Source organism: Chlorocebus sabaeus, chromosome 23 (genome assembly GCF_047675955.1).
Source record: "Chlorocebus sabaeus isolate Y175 chromosome 23, mChlSab1.0.hap1, whole genome shotgun sequence".
In the NCBI taxonomy this organism is placed as follows: domain Eukaryota; kingdom Metazoa; phylum Chordata; class Mammalia; order Primates; family Cercopithecidae; genus Chlorocebus; species Chlorocebus sabaeus.
In genome coordinates this window covers 12,976,213-12,987,258 of record NC_132926.1, presented here as the reverse complement: position 1 = coordinate 12,987,258, position 11,046 = coordinate 12,976,213, and positions in this window count along the sequence as shown.

The window sequence follows — 11,046 nt, the reverse complement described above, 5'->3', positions numbered from 1 at the left end:
TGTACATAAATCTTTATGTGCACATCTGATAACTTCTTCAGGACAAATTCCTAGAAGTGGAATTACTGGGTCAAGAGTTACACTCGTTTTGAAGAACCTTGATATATATTGCCCTGTTTCTTGCTATGAATGTGCACAAACAGGTATGAAACAGTCATAAGTCAAACACCCTTTCTTCCTACCTCTATTTTCTTGCCTTGGTTAAATCCTTCTCATACTTCCATACTCAGCCTGCCTTACCCTATCTTTCCAGACTGGTTTATGTGTCCCTTTGTCTATACTCCTGCAGCTCTTGCCCTTCCCTCTTATGTTGTATTTAGCATGCTATGTTGCACTTGCTGACTTACATATACATCTACCTGGCTGGACTAGAAACACCATCAGGGTAGAATAATCTCTATAGTCCTGGCACCTGGTGCAAGATGGATGCTAAGTCCATTTGTGTTGCTATAAAGGAATCCCCGAGGCTAGCTAAGTTATAAAGACAAGAGACTTACTGGCTGACAGTTCTGCAGGTATAGCACCAGCATCTGCTTCTGATGAGGGCTTCAGGCTGCTTTCACTCACAGCAGAAGGAGAAGGGGAACCATTATGTGCAGAGACCACAGAGATCACATGGCGAGAGAGGAAGCAAGAGGGTGGGGGAGGGGCCAGGATCTTTTTAACAAACAGCTGTCATGGGAGCTAACAGGGTGAGAATTCACTCCCATGAGAATGGCACCAAGCTATTCATGAGGGATTTGCCTCCATGAACCAAACACCTCCCACTAGGCCCCACCTCCCAACATTGCCACCCTGGGGATCAGATTTCAACATGAGTTTCAGAGGTGTCAAACATCCAAACTACAGCAGATGCTCAATGGATTGCTGGAGTAAGTGCAAAGCAGGCATGTGTGTGGGCTGGCACCAGATGGGAGTGCATACAGTGCACAACTCTGCTTCTGTGAATCGGCTCTGTCATAACCACTCTGGGTAATATGCTCTGGGGCAATGCTGTCTGTCCTTCCACTGACCTCTGAGCCACTGAAAATGCTGGTCTGGAAATATTATTTCATCTCTCACAGAAGGCTGACCTACCTGCAAGATTGAGGAAAAAATCCTAAAGGCTAGTTTACTAGAAGCCAAGACTCTTAACAATCTTGACTCCTGGTCAGAGGTGCCAGGAGAAAAGGGCCCTGAATGGCCCACAGCAGGCCATTAATGAGATCACAGATTCTTAATGTTGAAAGGAAACTAAGAGACTACCTTGGGTTACAGCTTAGTATACCAAGCCCTAGAAAACTACAGATAGCAATAATTATACCATAGTGGTGTTGTAAGAACTTAAAAAACAAAGAATTTTAAGTCCCTGTAAATATCTGATAGGTAATATTTGTTCAACCAATGGGATTCATTCATTCATTCATTCATTCGTCTGTTTAGCTAATATTTACTGAGTGTCTCTTATGTGCCACAGTCCAACAGCTAACATATGATAGTGATCACATCTGGTGTAACCTGTTCTGGGAAATGATAAAAAGACAACTGAGATGAAATGGAGCAATATCCTTTTGATCATCGTGGGGTCTGTGTTTTCTCATTAATGGAGGATGCTTCCCTGCTCCAAGCTGAAAAGCTAGCCATTCATTACATTCTACCAGCTGCCACCTACAGCTGGTACAGAAATGTGAGGGGGCCAGCTTGCTATTCCAGGAAGAGCAGACGCCCCTGAGTCACGCGGACCTGGGTCTGAATCTTAGGTCCATCGGTTACTACTTCTGTGACTGCGGGAAAGTCACTTTGCCTCTCTGGGTCATGGCTTCCCCATCTGTAGCACGGGGCTACTTGGCATAGATTTGTGGAAAGCAGGCCAGGCACAGTGGCTCACGCCTGTAATTCCAGCATTTTGGGAGGCCAAGGTGGGTGGATCACCTGAGGTCAGGAGTTCTAGACCAGCCTAACCAAAATGGTGAAACCCCATCTCTACTAAAAATACAAAATATTAGCCAGGCACGTTGGCACACGCCTGTAATCTCAGTTACTTGGGAGGTTGAGGCAGGAGAATCACTTGAACCCCGGAGGTGGAAGTTGCAGTGAACTGAGATCATGCCATTGCACTCCAGCCTGGGCAACAAGAGTGAAATTCCATCTCAAAAAAAAAAAAAAAAAAAAAAAAATGATTTGTAGAAAGCAGAATAATCGCTCCCTAAATATGTCTACACCCTAATCCCCAGAACTTATGAACATGTTATCTTAAATGGCAAAAGGGATGTTGCAGCTGTGTTAGCACTTTGAGATGAAGACATTATCTTGTATCATCCGGGAGGGCCAATCTAGTTATACAAACCTTAAGAGCTGAGAACATTTCCCAGCTGTAGTCCTAGAGCGTGGCAATGAAAGCAAGTATGGAGAAACAGTAGCATGAGGAGGACTTGACCCACTGTGGCTGGCTTTAAAGATGAAGGGGCCACAAGACTAGGAATTCAGGCTGTCTCTAGAAGCTGTAAAAGAGAAGGAAATTGGTTCTTGCCTAGAGTCTCCAGTGCATCCCTGCTGATAACCTTGATTTTAGCCCAGTGAGACCTGTGCTGGACTCCTGACCTAAAGATAAATTTGTGTTGTTTTAAGCCACTAAATTAGTAGTAATTTGTTACAGCAGCAATAGAAGACACATACAACTTTATGTGATTGTTATAAGTTTCAAAAGTCACCTTGTCTTTTGGCTTGTCACCTAAGCGGCCTGCTACACATCTTTATTTATGGTCCTCTACAGTTATCCAGGCCCTCAGTGAGCTTATGACAGCCTTTGCCTGCCTGCTTCATGACTACTCTGCCCAGAACAAAGGCTTCTTGAAGGAGAGTAGGAAATGATTATTGAAGAGAAATGCTGTTTGTATTCAATGTCTCAGAATAAGGGAAGCAAAGGAACAGATAAACAAGAGTCTCTTAATTACAGATGATGGATGTGTGCTTGGCCTCTGCTCTCTGCCTTCCATTTCTCACCATGTCACTGAATCAGCAGCAGCAGCTGGCACAAGCTTCTCTCCCTGTGGCCAACCAAGAGCCTGGCTCACAGCTCCAGCCTCCACCTTTCCCTCCGAGGACACACATCTCCCCTCACCCCACCGGAGGTGGGCTCCGTAATGGCTTCTTAAGCTTCAGCACACACATGGGCCAATTACCTAGCCCTGGGTTCAGGTTTTGGTGCTGCCATGACTTCGTTATGTGGCCTTGGGTAATCATTGCACCTCTTTCTGTCCTGAATTTCCCTCTTGAGAATTAAGGGTAACTCCTTTATATGGTTGGTCAGAGCATGAAAACAGATAAATTTGCTACTTGCTTTAATATAGTGCCTGTCATATAGATGTTGCCAGTAAATGGATTCATTTACCCAAGAATATAAAAGCAGTACTAAACAAATAATATGTATGTATATACAAGCAAAAAATATATATTACATAAAATATATCTATATTGTTATATATAAATATCACAAATAGAAAATATGGATATATATATAAATATAAGAAATGAAAAATAAGATCTAGGGCTTATATTTAAATTTTTCACAGTTCAGTGGGGACAAGATGGGTAAAATAGGCAATTATAAGGTAATGTAATGACGGCTCAAACAGGAGAAAGTACCCAGTATTGTGGCTTCCAAGAGGAGAGGCAACTAAATCCAGTTCGAGTGAAGTTTGGGTGAAGTCACTTCTAAACTGAATATTTCAGGATTAACAGGGATTGAGTGGGTAAAAGACAGAAGTAGTAAGTAGTATATGCAGAGGAGACAGCAAGTACAAAGCCCTAAGTCTAAGGAGAATACCAGAAAGAAATCAAGAAATGGACATAATTTAATATTGCAGTGTTGATAGAGAAGAAAGAATAAAATAGGTACTTATTGATGTAACTGCTCGATATGGGTATGACTATTATTATTAGATGTGTCAGACAAAACACATTTTTACAGTATGCATAGTCTAATTTCCTCCTTTACCCACCAAAGAAAATTCTGGTTGCCACCCAATCCGGTCCCTTGCCTTTGCTTCCTGAGACTTAATGGTAAGATTGAGGTAATCAGTGAAGCAGAGGCACGCTGAAAGAGGAAGGGTAATTCACCAGAAGGATAAGAACCTAAGGGGAGAGAAAGATCAGTGGTGAGGGACAAAAGTAGTCCAGTTCTTGCATTTTTTTAGGAAGCTGTATGGGTGGGCATGGTGGCTAATACCTATAATCCCAGTGCTTTGGGAGGCTAAGGCGGGAAGATAGCCTGAGCCCAGGAGTTCAAGACCAGTCTGGGCAACATAGCGAGACTCTGTCTCCAAAAGAATTTTGTTTTTTAATTGGCCAGGCATGCTTCCTTGTGCCTATAATCCCAGCTACTTGGGAGGCTGAGGCTGGAGGATCATTTGAGCCCAGGATTTCATTGCTGTAGTAAGCTATGATCTTGCCACTGTACCCCAGCCTGGGCCACAGCATGAGACTCTGTAAATAAATAATAAAAATTAAAATAAAATAAAATAAATAAAAAGTTAAAAGTTGTAGTAAAGATTCAAATTAGTTTCAACATTTCCATCTGTTCTTTGAATTTGATTCCATGCCAAGAGTGAACTTTGCAGAGCCCGGTTTTAAATAGCTTTCACTTCTATAAATAAATCTGAACCTTCTCTAGCCATACAATTTTATTAATTGTTCCTTTAGAGATAGGTTAGAGAAATACATATCTCTAACCCTTTACTGATGTAGTGTGTCCTACCTGGAATGTTTTCCCTATTTACATAAATCCCTCCCATTCTTTAAGGCCTATTGCAGGCTCCCCATGAGCTCTGTGAAACCTGCCTCTTGGATGAATTTAATGCATTTGTCTCTGTATCATGGACTTAGTTCTTATCTTCCAAAAATCTTCATAAGATCAAAGGAAAACATAGAGGAAAATGCATCACCCGTTAAGACTACTGCCCTAAAAAAACAATTATTTACAACCATCTCTTCTAATCCTTTACTGTAGGTATATATAGATAATCAGTAATATAATCACAGTAGAAATTCTGATTTCATCTCCTAACCTTCTGCCTTACAATGCTAGTGACTTTTTATGTCTATGTCTAGAGCATATCCCTCTATGTTTTTGGCTTTTACATCTCATGGGGCCATATAAGGTTATAATCTTAAATCCTTAGGAAAAAGCAATATCTCAAGTAGAGATAATGCCCAATAAATGTTCAGTGCTCCCTTGAGTAGCTTTTTCTTTTCTTTCAAATCTCCCCAGCAACTTTGCAAAGGTCACCGACTCAATCACCTCTAGGAGCCAAGCATATTTTAGAAATGAATCAAACAGTAAGGCGATATGGACAGATTCAGTAATGTGCTGGAATGATTGTTCATCGCTTGCAAGAGCTGGTCATTATCAGGTCATTATCAGCTGGGGCGTCAGGAACTTTGTGAGTCAGTTTAAACAAATCTTTTATTAACTTACCACTAAATACATTATATTATAAATAAATTACATATATTAAATAAATTATAAATAAATTACATTAAAAACAAAGATAATAAATACTCAAAAGTCACCACTTCCTAATTATTTTACTAAATGTTGCTCTGAAGGTCATTTGTGTATACTGTATCTGTATAATGGACATGCCGTATGACGCTATATAACCCTTCATGTGTCTTCGCAGTTCCTCATTCAGGGATGTTACTTTGGTAGATTGAAGCTGGCTATGGTGGGAGTATGTACATTATAGAAAATGGTAAATACCATTAATCTGGGTGTGGTTTATAGTTTTTTCGATTCTCTAGACTCAAGAGAGTGATGAAGAAAATGTCATGAATGAAGATACAACTTAAAATTGTCTTATGTGTACGGTTGTTACCTTCCAAACAACACAAAAACTACTGAGAGAATGTTCTTCTAGCATTCAAAAACCATCATGTGATTCAGCATAGAAGTTATGTCACTGAAGAACAAGTGAAGTTCTTCGATGCTGGATACAAGACAGGATGTCCAGTTAAATATGAATTTCAAATAATCAATATTTTTAGTATAAGTATATCCCAAATATTGTTCAGAGAACATTCATACTAAAAATTTAGTTGTTCATCTGCAATTCAAATGTGGAGTTCCCTTTATATTTATTTGCTAAATCTGGCAATCCTAGACATATATCTTTACTGTTTCATTTTCATCGTATTTGTTAACATAACCAAAAGCATCAGCAGTCATATTGGAATTATGCTTGTTTGTCAGTTGTAACCAAAGGTCGTCTGTGGATATAAAAGTCTGATAGCAATCATCAAAATAATTCCACAAGAATCAACCGGCTATATGAGAATTGCAATAAAGAGTATTTTATATGGCATTGTTTATAAATTTCTTGCAACATATCCTTTGTATCAGTAAAATGTATAATAAACTTACATGTGTATGTCTATGTGTGTATATACACACTTTTTCATTTTTGGAGATTTTGTCATTAAATATTTATCAGCAAACCACTGGAGACAGTGAGAGAGTGGTACACCACCTCTTCAGAACGCATACAAATTCACTTTTCTAAACACTGTTCTTCCAAACCAAACTTTCTCACCTATTGTCTTCCAACTGTTCTTTTGCTATGCCAGACCTAGGACAGGTCAAAGTCAGGGCCCCACTGAGTAATAATGATGAAGCTCGCACTGTTGAGAAATCAATCATCTCCAAAGCATCTGAGCACAAACAACTGAAATAAGTTTTATCTCTGCTTAAAGGCTAAGTTTAAAAATAATAAAGGGAGGAAGAGGATCATTCCTCCCTAACCCCCACCCACCCCCTTTGTGAGCCTAATTCCATCATCTGAACTATTAAACATTCACTTCCGTCTCCACCCAATTACCCACCCAAGCTGAGAGGCATCTCTGGGTGCCACCAGGCTCTGACATATGGGACTCATAACCAGGAGCAGATAGTATCCCCATTCTTGCCAGAGTAGTGCTACATCTTGGAAAGATTGATACAGTTGCAAGACTGCTTCTGCTACTATTCTTTCTGACTAGAGGCCACACGGACCATGATTAGGGCAGCTATGGGGCCCAAGAGGTCCATGGAATTAAGAGTTCTTCTCAATTACAGTTAAATGCATGAAGAGCAGGAAGCACAACAATGAGGCAACATCTTTAGGTCGTCCCATCCCCAGAGAGGCAGATTGGCAAGGGCAGAAAGGAAGACAGGCTGGGCCTCCAATCCAGATGACTGGAAAGAGCCAGGGGCTCCAGACAGGCTGGGTTTCCACATTCCAGGGCTTAGCTCCGCTCCCACTTGGTTCTCATGCCACACACTTGCTTTGTGTTAGCAACAAGAAAGAATCCACAAACTTTGGAGCAAGGCATACTCTGTTGCTTATTTTAGGCTTGCTCTTCTGTCTTTCTCTCCTCTCCCCTCCCTGTCTTCAGAATGAGCAAAGACACAACAGAAAAACATGTAAGAACAGAATCTCAAGTTTTAAGTAGGGGAAAGAAATTAGTAGAAGCTGGGTCCTAAATGTAGGACATTAAACTTCTTATTTGGGTGTAATTATAATATTGCACATAGTATTAAACACTCCTCATGGATATATTCCCAACTCTAAATCTCTGTTCTAGGCCAACATTTCCCAAAGTGTGTTCGGATAGCTGTTTATGCATATTTTATGGAAAAATGGAGGAACAGTTCCATAGTCAAATAAGTTTGGAATATTTAATGTTAAATTTTTAATTAGATGTGTTTGCCGCAGGACTTCTCAGAGACTTCGATATGCAGATGTGCTTTGGGAATCTATTCACTGGAGGGAAGCTCACCATGTTTCCTAAATTTATTTCAGTGCAGAATCCCTTTCATGGAGTATCTTGTAGAACTAGTATTCTAAAGAAGAGATTTATAAAATGCTACTAAGGCTCCAACTATTTTCAATAGCTTCCCATTAATCAGTGATCAATTTACCGTTCAGATTTCCATGACTTTATTCACCTACTCTCTTCTCTCATCTTCAACTATCAAATGATTTGTCTTTCTTTGAGATCCTTTAGGTGCTCTCAGAGCCTCCATCATAATTCTCTTCTCTCCTTTCTTTGTTTGCACAAGACTTTCTCTGTGCCAATGCCACTACCATCACCATAAGCTTTGGGAAGGCAGTGGAGCTTGGTGGGTGGGGTAGGGAGTGGAGGTGGCCTGGACAAGAAGCCAGCAATCTGGAGTCAAAGGCCAGCCCCACGTGACCTTGGTCACGCTACTTCACCTTCTAGAGGCTTAGTTTCCTCCTATCTAAAATGGAAAAAATAATATTTTTGTCACAGACCCATTGTGAGGACCTCATGAAAGGGTTTCATGAAAGTACTCTGCTATCATAAAGTGAAACTGAAAAATTATCATTTGCCTCTTTTTTCCTAAATTTATTTTATCATACGAATCACCTGGGGCACTTATTACAAAGAGAGATTTCTCTGAGTAATCTGTTTCCATGACTGGGACCTAGAATTGGTAATTTTAACAAGCTTGCCAGGTTGTTAAATCAGAAGAATTTAGACAGCACTGAATTATCTGAAAGAAATTAGAAATAAATGGTGATTCTGATAGCAAAAGCTACAGACAAGTGGGAGATAGTTGGCTGCGGGGTGGGAGGAAGGTAGGAAAGCCAAACACTACAGGTCTCCTCTTACTGATTACACCAGGTAGGTGTGTATATATCCCTTCGTTGGCCAGAGCTTTATTGGATATTTGAACTTTGTGCAGTAATTCTTGGAGTATACACTTCTGAAACTATATTGTGAAGCACCCCACTGGTCAGGATTTCTCTAAAGTGGCCCTGATTACTTCTTCATTTGAATCTTGAGTCTTAAAAAAATCAATTATAACCTATGGATCATCATAGACATCTTCATTCAAGAAATCAATTTCACTGCATTTCTAATTAAGGATTTGCTGGGCCCAAGAAAAGGAATATATCTATGCACCTCCTGGTGCCACATAAGGCATTTATAACTCTGTATATCATTGTTGAGGTCTTTATGAATGACCAAAAGAGAAAAAATGACCCATCTCTGAAATAATCTCTTTGTTTGTGTGTATTCTTTATGCTTTCTCCATCTAAGAGCTGGGATTACTTTGGGATTTTATGTCTTCAATAGAGAAGTAAAGAAATAAAAATGATATTTGCTTTATTAAAAATAGAATCAACACCCCAAACATAAATTCATTATTTATAGAAAATCCCCTTTTTGTCAAACCACCAACAGAGCCTCTATTGCAACTGATTTCTTTTAAAAGTTCAAATAAAAGCTGGGGAAATCTTGTAGCCATTAGACCGTAATCTGTATGAATCACCAATTTGTTTTTCATGACTTTTTCTGCATTCCTTCTATATTTTGCAGTTTATTTTGTTCAATGTTTTCAGCAACAGCTTTGCCAAACCCCAGAATCGAGAAGTCATCCAAGCAGTGAGTGTGTGTGTCCCACTCTGCAAGCTGCTTGCTCAAGTAACAAGGCATACGTTTGACTTCTCTCCCTTCTCGTTCTTTTCTGTCTGGTTACAGGGACAGGCAGAGAACAATCCAACCTAAACACTGATAGGTAAGGCCTTAAACAGTTGAGGATGCCACGAGAAAATTCCAAGCATTTAGGACCCTTTCTTTTCCAACTACTCAACATGCATCTTACGGACACTGAGGCCTTTAAAAAAAAACAAAACCAAAAAACTGCAGTTGTGACCAGTTGGCAGCGGCCACACCGTGGCTTAGTTAGTGCAATAAATAGTTTACTTTAACTTAGCTCCAGCCTACTGAGTCTGTCTCTTCCACTCTGATACACAAACAATCTACTTTTTATTTACAAATATTACACATCTGCATGTGAAACCACACTCTCTCTTGTGAAATAGATATTTATTTCTCTTTCTCCTAACGTGGGGAACTAGTTTGGAAGTAAGTTAATCAGATCAGCCCTTTCACTGCACTAAATATACTGGTATTTCTGGATCTATCCTAGTGGTGGCAGTAGGATGAGTACCAAGTTTATTCATTCAACTATCCATTCATTAATCCAGTTATTCATTTATTCATTGTGTAAATATTATTAAGTGCCTATTCTGTGGGGCATAGGCATTGGGTTAAGTAATGGCAATTAAATACATGAAGTCCCTACTTTGGTGAAACTGTATGGTCTAATGAGAGAAACAAACATTAAGTAAATGATTTTATATACATATATATATTTTTTTCATTTTAATTCTAATAAGGGATGCAAGGAGAATTAAAGGGAGCTATGAAAGTTCATAAAAAGGGAACTAAAACCATGTATTATATGATTCCATTTATTAAAAATGTTCAGAATAGGCAAATCTGAACAAACAGAAAAAATAGATCAATGCTTGCTTAGCACTGAGGAGAGGGACTAGAGGGGTTGGGAATGATGGCTAAGGAGAGCAACAGTTCTTTTTGGGTTAATGAAAATATTCTAAAAGGGATTGTGGTGATGGATAGACAACTCTGTGAATACACTCAAAGCCATTGAATCTCCTTTTCTCTATTCAATACTACCTTTTTTGGTGCTGGACTCATTCTCAGGGTACTCCCTGAGAATGTGTACCTGCCTCATTGAATCCAACAGCTTAGCAACCCAATGAATAGTGAAGGCCTTAGTTATCAAGCTCCACCAAAGCTCCAAAGTAGGACTTCATGGGTCGGAGCTGGTAATGTCACCTACCTCTGCATCATTCATTTGTTGGTCAAGAGAATGTGGTACCAGCATGGGTCACACGCTTATCCAAGGAGATGGAGTCAGCTCCACCAAAACCTTATGCTCTAAGAGTAGGGGAAGAGATGGTTCTGTTACCAGATTAAGAGAGGCTAGGCATGCAAAAGCAGTCGACAGCCACCTTGGCCAGTTTCCTCTTGCAGTCTTGGAATCAAGCATTTATCTTGAGGGGCTATGGCCCTTCCAGATACAGACTCACTACATTTCAGCTGCTGGATGCAGCCTGCAATTGCTGGATCATTCAAAATGTCACACAGAGAGCCTTGCGCTCTTAACAAATTCTATTACTTAGTTAAATACAA